General features: G+C 32.6%; 1 pseudogene; it reads right to left on the bottom strand.

Moving 5' to 3' along the window:
• LOC114175351 overlaps window positions 1–13459 on the bottom strand; it is a 28047-nt pseudogene extending 14588 nt beyond the window's left edge.
• Between the last annotated feature and the right edge of the window lie 2511 nt (window positions 13460–15970).

Raw genomic sequence — 15970 nt, 5'->3', positions numbered from 1 at the left:
ATAATTTTAATTAACCTCATGCATGGAGCATATCCTCCTACACGAATATCTACCATTGGGCATACAAATAATGTTGAAAAGAATTTTAATAAAGCAAGGATAAATGAGTAACTTAGAACGTGAACAAGTGACTTTCCTAACATATCCTTACTATCTTACTATAAGAAGATCTCCATTCACAAATCACCTCCTTTTCTTCTTCCACAAATCGTTGCAATTAATTGAAACAAACACAAACGTCTTTCACCACTATCAAGTTAAATATATTTTTATTTCTTTAATTTTTAGTAAAAATTGAAATTAGTTTTTTTTTAAAATTTAAAAAATGCGTATGTTTAGTTCTTATAACCAAATTTGTTAAACTTAATAACGTTTTAAATGTGTTTCATGATCTATGAATTTTATGAAAAACTTATTAGAATAATATGTTGAAAGGGGGAGCTTGTTCAACTCAAGTGAAGATGGTTTTGATGATGTCCAAGTCCACACATCATGTGAATTACTAGTTTGGAATTAGTCCTGTTTTGTTAGATTGTGCATTAGGGTGTTAGAGCAAAAATATCATATGTAAAACAAGCTTGTATTGAGTTGTATTAACCATCAAACCCTTGCATGTGCATTCATAGATGAATTAGCTATTTAACTAATGGATTAGCCGAGGGTACTGCACTAAGGCAGTTAAAACACACTCGTGATAATCCATTAGGTAAATTCCTAATCCATTAATGACTGCAGTGAACTCTGTATAAAACCGGTTTCTGAAATCAGTTTTAAGTGTGGAGAAAAATTACAGATTTCCTGAGAGAATTTCTAAGAAACTACCTTCTGAGATTTACAGAGTTCCTAAGCATTATTGAGAGATCATTGAAGTAAAGATTCAAGAAGGTTGATGGTGGATTCAATCTTGATGGGCCAAGCTTGGATCTAGGAGCAAATTGACAAATATGCACAACAATAGGTGTATTCGTTTCTTGATTCTTTTTTGGTTGTATTTCTGATTATAGTTGTTTCACTGTGTGAAGTGAAGGCCTAGGTGCAATTGCGTGGATGCATTGCTCCTAGGAGGAGTTCTTGATTGGTAGATCAAGTTCCTTAGTTTTTAGGTTCTAGAATTATATAGATGTTCTTGTAATTCTTGGATCGTAATTGAGTTAGTGGAATCCTCCTAAGTGGGTTTACTTAGGAGAAGACTGGACGTAGATTCATATTGAATCGAACCAATATAAATTGTTGTGTCTTGGTTTCTCTCTTCTCTTACAATCTTTCTTAATTGCCTCAAACAGTCCATTAACACAGAACTGCGAAATTGATTAATTGGGTTATAAGACTTAAAGATTCTTTCAAGATTCAACTTAACCAAGTGAAAGACTCAATAACCAATTCATATCCCCTTCTTGGTTAAGATTATTAGACAGATCTGTTTTAACATAATATTAATTATAATTGAATGAATTCATGATGTCAAATATTGTTTTGAAACATTCCTCCTCCATCTCTCAATAAGTAAATGTCTTTGAAATTCTTATACTATGTTTGAATGCATAAGTTACTTTTATAGAAAATTAAAAATGTTTTAAAATAGGTTTATTTCTTAAAATTAAAAAAATTATATTGTAATTACACAAATTAGAATTTTAAAATTTTTGTACTCAATCATCTCAATTGGAACTTTGTTAGGTCAACTTGGACCAAGATATTATAAGTTCGGTTGTTGTTAGGATGTTGTTAGCACAACATTATTATTACATTTTTTTTACTAATGTTGCATGAGTTAATGTTAGAATAGACAGTGGTTATTTCTCGGCCGTTATCCAAAATTATTCTTGTACTTAAACTTACTAGTGTTATTTTTACGTAACATTAGTGATGTTTTTGAGTTGATGTGAAATGCAATTTTTTCGCATTAAATGAGATTATTTGAAGTTGATGTAAGTCAAAATATATGTTTTTTCCACCAAGATTGATCAAGACCTATATACTATTATTTCTTGATTAGTAGTGCCTTTATTTTGTTTTTCTGAAGATATCTTAAAGAACATCGTTAAAACTAATGTTTTAAGTATGAAGAATTAACATTAGTCTAAGAATGATTGTGTGGAGTTTTGTTGGTTGTTTATAATTGAAAAGGTGACAAGAACAATGTTTGTTTGGGGAAGGCTGGGAGACAAGTGGTTACCCTTGGGGTCATGCAAAGGGATTAGAAGGGTCTACCTGGTTTCAAACTGGTCAGACCAAACCAAAAAATATGGAACAATCATCAACTACGTGCGCGCAGGATGTGCTCGATTGACGGCTGAAATTGTTCTGGAGACACCCCAAGCGTGATGCCTGACATGATATGTATGTACTCAAAACAGTGACCCTAGTTACTCACAATTACATTTCCTTATTCAATATTATTCACTAATATAAACTGTAAAAACAAAAATTACTAAAACTTCTTTTATCAGGTATCATATATTTTTAACAATCCATTTATCTTTCTCCTCATTTATTCTTCTCCCAACAAACATCTTTATTTTCTACATTATTTTTCATATATTTCTATTTATATATAATATAGCAGTTAAGATTGGGGAAATTTGACGTGAGATAGAGTGGGTCTCACCAGTGTACGGTCCTCGCATTATGCAAATCTTTCTGTTTTATCTTTGCATAGATCAGTTGAATCCCCAAATCTTTGTATATGTCGGGAGAATTCAACTTTTGAATGAATTGTTATGATCAGTGTTTACTAGGGAGCTTGGGGAATGGTAGACACCAAAAAAAGTAACAGAAGAAGATCCGATATGGTATCTTTAATAAAAATAAAAATAAAGATTTGATTTTGATAATTAATATGAATTTATATCCCATTATAATTAAATAATTAAAAAAAAGGGTTGAAGAGGGGTGTGTAGAGATTGAAAGCAGTGGTTGGGTGGGTTGTGTGTTTTTCTTTGTTTGTCTAGTCCCACAGTTTATTTTTGTGTGCATGTGTACCTGTTTGCACATGCAGTGCTGTGGCATGGTCTGCATTTCATGGTCCTACACACAACCATTATTGTCACTAACTGCTTCCTTCCTACTTAGGATCCCCTCTATTGCCCTATGGTTCCTTGTCCCTTGTACCCGGAGTCTAGACCCAGGACCCATCCCTCATCACTTCAAAACTCAAGAACCCAACCCCACTATTTCAAGCACTAATACTTAGTAGGCAACCAAAAATAAGAATAAAGTAACCTGATCGACCAGTCCACATCTACCAAAATTTGTGCAACGCAAGAAAATAAATAAATCAAGAGTTTGTTAGTTATTCTAACTCTGCCTTCCAAATCTCTGCAATCTGCATTAGTGCTATTCTGAGAACCTGAGTCATCAAACATCACGACAGGACAGTCTTATTCTGAGACCAACCTACTACAATTATTAATTCTTTTCCAACACATCAAAAACTCAAATAATTCTTCTCCTTACTTCTTAATTTCCATTTTAGTATAACCCACCTCAACAACACTATTACATTTACGTTAACCTTTTACTTTTTTCTGATTAGTAAAAAAAGAATACCTTTTTTTTTAACCGAGGTCAGTGATCAGTTGTGTGTCATCTAATACGTTATCGAATGATAGAAAAAGTGAGGAATATATAAGTTATAAGTTTTGTCTTTAAAGAGATGGTCTGCAACCCCCCCGACTTTAAACAACGTTGAGCATTTCAATGAAATCAGAATTATGAGCATCGTGGTTGCAATTTACAACATGATCTCATGATGTAAACGAAAGTACAATGTTGAAGTTACGGATGTATGTAAAAAAAAGGGCAATTGAATTGAATTCCTTTTGCGATGGGAAGTGGTTGTGACAGGATCCGGAGGTTGAAATGGGGATGTAAGTTGTTTGGTAAGCGAGGAAGCAAAAGTGTTAAGCATGAAAGGTGGGGGGTTGGGGCATGGGTTCATGTGTGTGTGTCTGGGAGGTTGCAGATATGGTAGCTGAGGAAAGTGAGGTTTGATGGGAACAAGAAGTGACAGAGGGGAAGCAATTAGCAAACACAAAACACTTGAGGTTCATGTGGTGTAGTCTGGAACAGTGAACACAATTGATAAACATGGTTTTGGAATGACCCTAGCTGAATGTGATACGGTCTCCAAGGTGAAATAAAAGGGCAGAGGGGCATGAATAGGAAAATAATTCAGAAGTGGTGGTATCAATGGCCCACTTTATTAATAGTACAGCATATCCATAAGATTCTGTTGGGGCTGTTCCCTGGGAGTACTTGAAAATCAAACACCCAATATCTCTCACACCACAACATCTACATCTTTATTTCTTATATGCATCACATATCTTTATTTCCTTGTCATAGTTGAAATCAGATACACACACGTATACGCAGACACCCAGAGCCCAAATGGGTCAAGAGATAAAACACTCAATCTTTTGCCTTTATATTTCTCCTTCATCTGTTCGATATCAAGCGTGTGGGAAGTCAGTTAAGCCTGTCTGGAGGCATCAAAATAAGAAGCACAAACCGCATGTGTCTCAAAACATCTACCTTTTCCAAACTCTCCTTTTTTCTTTTTTCCTCATAATTAATATCTGCCTCTTTTGTCCTAACATATTAATTCCTCTAATCTATCTCTCAAATCAAAGAAATCGACCTTGTCTAATTCTTTATTTATTTCAAACTTTTTAAAAATTAACAAAACTTAAAACAATTTTAAAACTGAAAGATTTCACATGTTTAATTTTTTGGTGAAGAATTTGTTTTACATCTGTAAATTGATCTTGAATTTAAACAATGTTTGTAGTAAATAAAAACTTCTCTACTATGGTTGATTTGGAAAGAAAAGTATCCAATCACATCGTTTATGGGTAGACGCATGAAAAGAAGAGTTGAATAATAACTACTGGGTGAAAGACATTATGAGTATTGTCATTAAGAAGGATCATATCTTAAGCGTGCAAAATTACATACGAAATCTGAAACTAAAAGTAAATACAGCAATTAATAAAGGTTAGGCGTGTTTTAGAAGATTGAAAAAAAGAGAAGAAGTTGAAGGAGGAGTGTGTTAATTTTGAAATAGTCAAAGCGGTCCAATTGTAGTGGAAGGCTAAACAATCTAGGGCATAGGTGTAGAGGTATTGGTTGCAGCTGAAGACCCACGTCTCTTAATGGTGAAGGACGGGTACCTGCAGGTGCAGGGTGTAAATGCATCACTCCATCCCTACAAGGAAAATCAAGGGCAGTGAATATCTGACCAAATCATCTTAGTTTGGACAGAAGAAATCATTTTCAACGAGCTCTGGTCTGCCGTGGACCAAATGCATTAACAATAGAAGTATGCATTTAGAAATAGTACTAAAGTTGTTTCAATAAGTCATTAAATATGGTATTTCCAATCCAACTTCTTATAAGGCTGCAACCAGTTTTACACCCTTGCAAATGGGCAGAATAAAATAATAAAGTTGAATTTTCACAACTGACAAATATGAAAAGTTTTACTCTATGGTACCATCAATTTGCAGAGGAAATAAATAAAAGCGGTTCAAGAGTTTCACATGTGAGGTAGCAGTCCATGCGTGCATGTTATTGTTAAGGATTTATTTTATGATTGTTTGTTGTTGGTAGCTGATACTGATACCGATACATATTACATACATACGGCGGGGGGAAAGAGAGTAGGGAGGGAATAGGTAATAATAATAGGCATTGTAGTGAATTTGAAGATTGACAGCGAGAATATGATTTGAGTGCACGGGTGAGGGTGGATTCCTTTTCTAGCTTTGATATTTATGTAAAAGGGTGTGTGGGAATGTATAAGATGGTGGGTTACTGTTACTGTTACTGACTTCCGTGAGGAACTGAAAAATGATCCAAAGAAAGGATGGATATAAAAAGGGTTATGATGCCACATATAGATAATAAAGATAAAGATAGGGGTTTTTAGACTGGCATGAGGCCTAACAGTCAGTAACACACACTGATTCATAAAAGAAAAGGAGAAAGACTACTGAGACAGAAGAAGCCCCACAAAAGGCCCAAAGAAGGATGACCTCATTGCAAATTCATTTATCTCACTTTCCCATGATTTCCCTGATGTTAACAACTCATAACAAATGGTTGTTTTAAGAGCACAGTAAAAGGGTTTGATGCTCGATATACTTTTCATAATTTGGACTATTATCTGTCTCTCTCTGTCTCTCCCTTTGGATCTGACTCCACAGTACTCTGTAACTACCAACACCCAAGGACTTGGGCTGTGCTTCCCATTTTCGACCATTCTTTCTCTACAGCATTTATGGCCACTTCATTTTCTGTCACATTTTCTTTTATTCATTGCGGACAACACACTGTTTTACTATTCCACACCCTAATTAAATTAAACCTAGTTTTACATCAGAATCCTAAAACCCTCAAAAGAGGTTGATACAAATAATAAAATATTTGTATTTATTTTTCTGAGATGAGAAGAAGTGTGATTGTACTGGTCCACGTGCGTAGACCCCTAATGTACTGTTCCAGAGAAGCAAGCAGACCCAACGGTTCAAGGTCCTTCTGCCACCGTACCACAGGAGCATGTTAATTATTATTGCGATGCATGAAGATCTGATATAGACAAGGATCCCTTTGAGCACCCTATGATTTATTTTTTAGCCATAAGGGCAATGGTGCTTCATGCCTTCTGTTTCCTTTTTTTTCTGTTATCTTTCTCATTCCCAACTATCCATACTATATCTATCAATCTCTTGGTACACTTGAGTGAGCTAGGACCCATTAACCCATTCATTAATTAGTTCATTCATTCTATCCTACGCAATGTAACAAAACCAAACCCTCTCTATTCCGTTTTACCAAAGCAAAAATTAAGTACTTTTACTTTGGCCTTTGGGTATGCACCTAAGAAACCTTCCTAAAAAAAGTCGTAGTAACTAGGAACAGAACAGAAACAAGAATCCTTGTACGTCTAAAGCTAGTGATTCCAGCTCCATCAAATGGAACAGTTGTTGCTTCACATTTTTCACAAACAGTATTCAGCGTACATGATGTGACAGTTCGTTTGTTATAATTGACGAGAGGATGCGGAACGGTGGGTTCTCCTCCCACTTGCTACTGTCAAGTTTCATAAAATGGCTTGGTTTGTAAAACATGGAACACGACAACAACCACTCACCAACGTAGACCCTACAACAATCTTGTTTCTCCATGTTCCCAGTCAAACATGGCACCATATCCGTATTGTATCTATTCCCATCACGGTCTTCAGTTGAGATGACACCATTTCACGCACTCATCACAACAATTCATTCGCTAATCCAATCTTCTACATTCTTACCATGCTACCGACTATATATATAATGAATGTATCACAACTAATGTCACATTTCACCTCACAATTTCTCACTTCAAATTTTACTCTTCCATCAACTCAAAACTATTGCATGCTCAATGTTTTCTGATAACACACTTGGGCCATATAAAAGGTCTTCATGTGTGAATCCAACCCAAGAATATACAGGAGAAGTGCTCTGCAGATGTAGACCCAACCCAATATGGATTTCTCCTACTTTATTTTAAGTACACATACGCTATTCTGACAAACAAAAAAAAGTACATCTGCTATTGTTGTCTTTTACTTCACAAGTTCAACGCTACCAAGTAAAAAGAATGTCCGATATATGCTAAGGAATGGTTTCATTTATGGAATTTTTGGCATACAAAGGAAGATTTTTTATTTATTTATTTCAAAAAAAAAAAAAAACAAACTTTAAAAGTAAATTACCTGGGTACCATGGTTCCTACTTACCCTTTGTTTGGTAAGACTAATTTATTGTTAAACTAAGAATGATTTATAACGTATTTGAATTAAGGGTGTGTTCACTTGAAACTTGAAAGAGTGAATTTGAGAGAGGGTGAGTGAATGAATCTGAATGAATTTGTGTGGATTTGAGTGGATGAATTTTAATTGTTTCTTTTAATATATTTGGAGGTAAAGAGAATAGATTTGAGAGTGAAATTTGTAAAAAATTTAAAATAAAAAATTAATATGATAGATAAAATTAGTATACTATTATATTTATTTATTATTATTTATTATTATCATTATTTATTATAATAATTATTATATATTATTAATTAAATAATATAATTATTATATATTATTATTTAAATAATATAATTATTCAAATATTATTATTTATTTAATATATAATAATAATAATTATATGTAAAAATTAAAGTTGAACCACCATCCTCAAAATCTTCTCTCCGGAGAGATGATCATTCCAAAATATGTATTTCCACATCATTCTAAATTCTTCAAAACGAACAAAGACGAATCTAGCAAATTTTCATATAAAATCCATTGTACCCGCAAATAGTGTGAAACGAACAGATACTAAGTGATTTTAAATAATTTTTGGAGAAAGTTTTTGGAAGTGAACATTTAGTGTAAGATCAGGACAGCAGTGGATTTGGAGAGATTGTTTTGAAAATTATCAATTTACCCTTACAGCAATATTCACGTGCACAATTCATTTTTTTTTTTTTGATAATTTTTATCAATTAATAAATACTATTTTAAAATCATTAATACTTTTTATTGAATAATTTATTTTAATTTTCTCTACTAATATTTTTCATTTTTTAACCTAAAAAATGTTTACATTTAAAAAAACTACATCTAAGGTCACACTAAAAATAAGCTATAAAACTTTATCAAATCAATTTCATATACCTATAAAATTTTTACTTAAATATATCACTTTTTTATTGAACCAAATACTTCACTTTCTTTTCAGTTTTTCTCCGAATCAATTCTCTACTTTATCTACTTCCAACCAATGTTTTACTAAGGTGCTTTGTTTCGAGATCCAGAATGAACCGGTGCAACTCTTTGTGGAAAGAGTTAAAATTTTATTTCTCCATAGTATAATTATAATAAATAAAAATAACGTTAGAAATATTCTAAAATATGAGGACTATGACATGCTTTCTGCACCCTTTAATTGTACCTATGGAAGCTAATTTGAATTTCTAAACCGATTATTGAACTCCTCTTAACAATTCTGACACATACAAAAGAGTCATTGGAAGGTTCTTATACCAAACCATTTCATGTCTAATATTTGCTACATTGTTCACAAATTGTGTTAGATTGTATCTAACCCTCATTCTAAATACATAAATGTTGCACAAGTTCTTCTAATATATTTAAAGAATATTATTCGTCAAGTTATTGCATTCAAAGCTAACTTTGACAATAGAGTGCATGCATGTATTCATGTTGGCTAGGGTTTAGGGCTAAGAAACGGTATGCATGCCATGCCTCCTACTCCGCCCCCACCGGCAACGATGCCAGCTTCCCCACCTCCTTCAATTCCAACATCTTGGCTCCCATCTTGGTGTGAGCAAACGAAAAAGTAAGGCAAAATGATGATGGCATGGTAGAGAAGTAATGTTGGGGAACAAAGAAGAGGTAGTGACTGAAACATTAAGGTTAAGGAAACTTATGCTTTTATATTAGTTATTTTGGATTGGGTCGGATATCCACGAAATTAAAATTCAATATCCATATTTCACCGTTTAAACACTCTTTTATTCGAATCCATTACCCATTATAACCTGAATCCACTTAAAATAGACCGTGTAACTATTTTCATTTTCGGATGAGATGGATTTGGTCGGGTTCACTCCATTTGCTTAGCCCTACTAGGTTTCATGCATTTTCAGTAGATGATCTGCAATGGATTTTTTTCATCTTCTTAGAAATTTGTTCAATTTCTTGGAAGACTAAAAGACAAAAATTTGTTAGTAAGTCATCTTTTGAAGAACAATATAGATCTTTCGCTTCTGTTTCTTCCGAACCCACTTAATTGCGAAACTTGTAATTGATTTTAGTATTCACACACCATATTTTGTAGTCTAGTATGACAACAAGGTTACTATTCATATTGCCACCATCTAAGGATTTAGATGACAATGCAAGACGGTCGTGCGGATATGTCCCAACGATGGAGTTAGGTGACCGGTCCACATAGTTTACACAAATTCAATATTAAATAGAAAGAGAAATACTCCATGATGCAATAAGGGTGATTTGTAATCTTAAAGGTGAATATAAGTATGAAGGTTATTAATTAAGGATTTAGATAGATGTGTGAACCTAATTATTTAATAATGTTCATAATTTCAATAGAAAAAATTTAATAGCTGTAATTGAAAAAATCAAGATTCAAAAAGTATAATTTTTATTTTGTTTAAAACGAATATTTTATTTTTAATTATTGGTTACAAAATTAAAAAATAGACAATCCTTATGCATACCGGCCTGCAGGTCTGCAAACCAGATGTTAATTACATGGAACGAACTAGAGAAATTAATTCGCATTTCTTATGCGAGGTAGTGTCTGATCTGCTTTTTGCATGCTAAATGCGGAACAAAGCAAAATTGGACAGGTCAGTTCACATTGCCACCCCTACCATCTACTCTTCTCACCATGAAATAATCAAACATCTTGAAATTGATGTTCACTACATCTGAGAGCAAGTGGAGTGTAGAGCAATCAAGTTGATTCATGTTAGAAAATATCATTAGTTGCTTGACATTTTGACTATATCTCTACCTTGATATAGTTGTCTTAATATTCTTTCTATGATGGGCATAAAAATATTTGTTTCTCTTGTGATTGTTTCATTGTTATTTCTCGAGGATTTTGGTTCAATCCTTTTGACAATATTTTTTGATGAATTAAATTTACTCAACATGGATTTATTTACAATGGACTAGCAAACTTATGTTTTTCAACCTGACTCAAAGCGTTTTGAGTATTTATGAGTCCACTGTAAATATCAAGTTAATGAACAACTCACTTATATTGAACTAGAGTCACAAATATCTTCAAATCATTGAATTTTTTCCTAACACAAATCTCATTCAATAGTTCATGCATTTCCCTCCTAAAATCATATTTTTGGTATTTTTGTCTTTAAAAGCGGAATAGTGGATGATCAAAACGATAAAACTGGGAATGATATAGATGAAGAAGATAGTGGGGATGAAGCTTTTACAAAAATGTAAATTGCAAAAAAGTAAGTTATCAAGGGTAAAATAAGAACTTGTAAAGTAAGTCAACGTAAAGTAAGTCAACAAAAGCGATGAACCAAATTGCTATGACCAACATTGGATTAACCATTTTTCTTGTTTGCGTGTATCCACAATTTGTCATCCATCATTTACATTTGAACCACCTATTTATATTTCTCTCTATCTTTTTGGACAATTACTTAACAAATAAAATAAAAGAGAAAAATACATAAAATGAAGTAACTACTAGGGATGGTAATTCGGGGCAGGTTAGACGGGTTGGCCTGCACAAAAAAACGCAGGGCGGGCTAGGATGTTGAACATGCTGGCCCACAATGGCCCACCCCGCATAGGCCCGCAGCCCGCATGGGCTAAAGGTGGGGCTAGCCCGCTAGCCCGCTTACAAAATTATATGTTCTCATTTTTTTAGTTCTTACATCATTCATCACGTTTCTTTAAGTTCCTTTTGTTATTATTATTATTATTATCACTACAAGAATGCGCTTGATTAGAGTCGAGAATATTGCGTGGGTTTATAGTCGGATGTTATTTGAGTGGGTTAAAACATCGTTAGACCGACAAAAAAATTATTTAAATACTATTGTCGGTCTAGCCGACGCAAAGATAAATATTTTTCGTAAAAAAATAATGAAAGTTATTAAAATCTATCAGAATGAGAAGATACAAATCTTATAGTACGCAACTTAAATATAGAAAAATGAAAAAAAAAACATTAAAATATTATATCTTTACGCTAAAGAAAAAAAAATCAATATCTAAACAAAATTTTTAAAGGACTTTTCCCCTTCTCTCAGCAAACCTTCTCACTTTACCCTTTTCCGTTCAAACCCTCTCCCTCCCATTTTCTCAACCCTCTTCTTCAATCAAACCTAGATCCAGTCACAGCTCAACTTTTTTTGTCAATTTGTCGGGCCATAAACAAGTTCCAAGCAATGCCCTGTTGATTGAGCCCTAGATGACGACTTCTTCTCCCCGATTGGATCTGTGTGCTACGGTGGTGGCGGCGGTGGGCGTCGATAGTGGAGTAGCTCAGCTGTTTGAGATGGCGATATTGACGACAAGAGCGGGAGAGGGGGAGGACTCATTTTCTTCTTCGACGCCTTCATCTTCCTGGATATCTTGCATCCTAATGCTCTGTGTGGTGGAGTTACTGCGGCATCAACGTCAATGCTATTATGTATGCCTACATACCTCTTGTCATATATGCACCGTTGGGGATGATTTTCAGGCACTAATTTGGGATTTTGAGATTCTTAGGGTTTGATTATTCCTCTTCTCGTTCTCATGTTATATGTTCTCTTGTGATTTGGGATTTTTAAATTTAGGGTTTGATTCTATCTGTGTCTTTATTGTTGAAATTGATTTTATCTTTGATGATTCCTTGATTCCTGGCTTTCGAACGGGGTAGTTTTATTTCGATTTAGTGTTATAATTGGTGTGTATTTCTGCTTTGTATGTGAAACGTCAATTTTTGCTTATGACATCAAGTGTTTTGTGTTTGTTGTTCTCCTATTTGTGGTTTATGGCATGAATCTGTTTTTTCCTTTGATTAAGTTGTATAATTTAGAATTAAATGACACTACTGGATGCGTTATATATTTGCATAATTCTTCCTTGTTTGCGTAAAAGAATTTTAATTTTTTTTATTATATACTTTATTATGCGTGGGCTAAGCCTACGCAGTTTAAATTCTTCATTGTGTTTTTTTCTTTAGAGTCGGCTAAGCCGACAATAACTAAGAAGCTAAATTTCGTCCCCGTTCGCCGACGCAAGAAGGCTTTGCATCAATATTTTTGGCGTGGTGCACGTTTCGTCTCTGGACCGACGCAAATTAACTATTTGCGTGGGCTTTTAGTTTGGGGCGTCCCATTTTAGCTGACGAAATTTGCCAACATTCTTGTAGTGTATTATTATTATTATTATTATTATTATTATTATTATTATTATTATTATTATTATTATTATTATTATTATGTTTATGTATAATCATTGTATATAAGATAATGATTTTAGTTCTTGAATATGGAATATCTTTTTATGTATTTTTAGGTACATGTCTTGTAAGGTGACATGTTGCTATTGTACTTTAGCTATAATCTTCGTTGTTATTTTTCTTGTCTTTGATTAGGTAAACTAATTGGAATTATTTCGATAGAAAATGAATATAAATTATTATGAAAAAATAAAAAAGTTTTTATTTTGCTCAACACAAAAAAAAAATTCACTTATTACAAATGCGAGCCAACCCGCGGACCGCGGGCCAGAAAAGTGAACCCAAAATTAAACTACGGGGCGGGCCAACTCGGCTTGCACTTTGCAAGCCAAAACGCGGGGCGGGCTAAAACGGGTCAGGCTGGCTCGCTTTGCCATCCCTAATAACTACATTAAACTACCCATGGTATAGAGTTTTCACCGTTTCCACGTTTTGCAACTTGTACATAACTTCTCTCTTGATCTAACTTAAGCCTTTGTCTCAATTTGAACTTTTCTTGATATTTTTCTATCTCGATCATGCTTCTTGTGATGTCTTGACAACACTACTTTGATTTATTTCCTCGATCTCGGTTTCTTGATACATTTCTTTTTAGTTCTTTCAAACCTTTTGTATTAACTCGCTTCTCTTCTTCAATTTGATCTATTTCTCGATAATCTCACCAATTCTTATTTTCTTTTAGTTTTTTTTTTTTATAATCCTCTTCATGAATGTATTTGTATCAAGAGTCACTTGGATAAAATCATTGTAGTAACAATTTATGCTCTATGATAAATTTGTTCCCCTTGCTCTTTAGAAAGATGGATTCCTCATTTTAAATATCCTTTCATATTTTCTTACATTGTTGCTAAAAAATGTATAAGGAATAGAGAAAATAAATAACAGTATGGATATAACGTTTGAACTTTTTCATAACTAATATAAAGAAATAACTATTTTACATTCTGATTAGTAATAACATCAATTACTTACTACATCTTGATGCGTTTCTTAGGAGTTTAGTAATTTCATCGTAATTTTAAGTTTAAAAAATCACCTCAATAGTTTAACCCAATTATTCAATGAACGAACTTTTGTATTGCCTTTCTTTTTCACTGAGATAGACTGAAAAGGGGTGGTGATAAATATTGATTGGGTTCATAGCCTTATAATTAATCTGAAAGAGTGAAAACTGACCCATTATTGTAAAAGGAAGATGGCAAAGCCCATTACAAATCTCTAAAAGAGGGTGCAGGCCATGTTTTTCTGCACTCCACAATTTCTTCTCGCACTTCCATAAAATTTTGTATTCTAAAACATGTAATTTAAAACATTTTTTCATATTTTAAATTGTCCAATATAAAATAAGATACATTTCAGATTGAATAAACGTATTTCAAATTATATAATATGAAGGAAGTCAATTTTTATATTTTAGATTATGTATTTTGAAATATAAAAAATTGTCTTTTAGATTGTGGATTCTAAAAAAAAAAAAAAAATCTATTCTGAAATACAAAATTTAATCAAAACTATACGAATTTATAGGAGTGTAGGTTGAACTTATGAATATATAATAAAGAAATTGCCAAATTTACAAAGCTATTAATGTTACCTTTCACGTTCGCACTGATGCACCATTAACCTGATATCATTGATTTAATAAATTAAAGGTTGAGATGAGATATAAAGCTAATTAGGGATTTAAAAAAAGTTTAGAACAATTGAACATTTAAAGATATGTTTAACTAGAAAAAAATTGTTTGAATTTGGTTCACTTATTTGAATTAGACTATCTAAAAACTCGACTTAGAGCACGTTAAAAAAAATACAAAAGTTTAAGTACGATTGTTTAAATAATTATAATTTAATTCTGTTTGTTATAATAATATGAAATTATTTCTTAAACGCAACGATTTATTATTACATTAATAATAATTGCAAACTGAAATGTGTGATATGTGAAAGGACAATGATACTTTAACCTACTTTTTTTGACCCACTTTTAACCCACCACTTCAATCACCATTAGATCATCACATCACATCACTAAAAAAAATAAGAAAAGATGATCTAATGGTGATTAAAACAATGGGTTAAAAGTGGGTCAAAAAAAGTGAGTTAAAATATCATTTTCCTATGTGAAATTCCAAGAATTCTGAACTATTTTACATGTCCCTAAGTAATTTGATCCGGATGAAATAAAGTAGTGTTGTAAGACAAAATAATTAATTTGTTATCTGTATCACATTTTCAAATTAGTCTTTAAATATTAATAAATTAAAATAAAAACTTTTGTACTTTTGGCGTTTGGTGGATCTTAATATATTTTTTTCGACAAAATAAATTTGTATATAAGACTTTCTTTTTATCCATTTGGTATAATTAGCTTTCTTAATTATGAAAATGGGTAACTTTTAAAAAATATATGAAAAAGTTGTACCAATCTAGTACGATTTATCTTAAAAGAAGTTGCATGTGCTTTACACGACTTCATTAATTTAGAGGAAGTTGTTGATGACTATAACGACTATTAACATTAATCGACAAATTAATTTTTCTTATTATTAAAAGATGATGCGGTATTTGCTAGGAACAACTTCAGCATATGAAAAAGTTGTATTTGTCTTTAACGACTTCTAGGTTTTTTTTATTGTTCTGAAGTCTCTATTGACTCATATGAGTTCAATATTTTTTAATTGTTTTGAAGTTTGTATAAACTAATACGACTTCTTTGTTTTTTCCATTCTTCTAAAGTCTTCACTACCTCATACAACTTCTTTGTCTTTTCTATTTTTCTGAAGTCTCCACTGCCTTATATAACTTCTTTGTTTTCCTTATTCTTTTGAAGTCTCTCTCTATTGTCTCATTCGACTTCTTTGCTGACATGACTACCACTAATTTTTTAA

The sequence above is a fragment of the Vigna unguiculata genome, chromosome 3, assembly GCF_004118075.2.
Source record: "Vigna unguiculata cultivar IT97K-499-35 chromosome 3, ASM411807v1, whole genome shotgun sequence".
Classification (NCBI taxonomy): Eukaryota; Viridiplantae; Streptophyta; class Magnoliopsida; order Fabales; family Fabaceae; genus Vigna; species Vigna unguiculata.
Note: the sequence above shows the minus strand (reverse complement) of the source record. Positions and strands in the feature narration are given on the sequence as shown.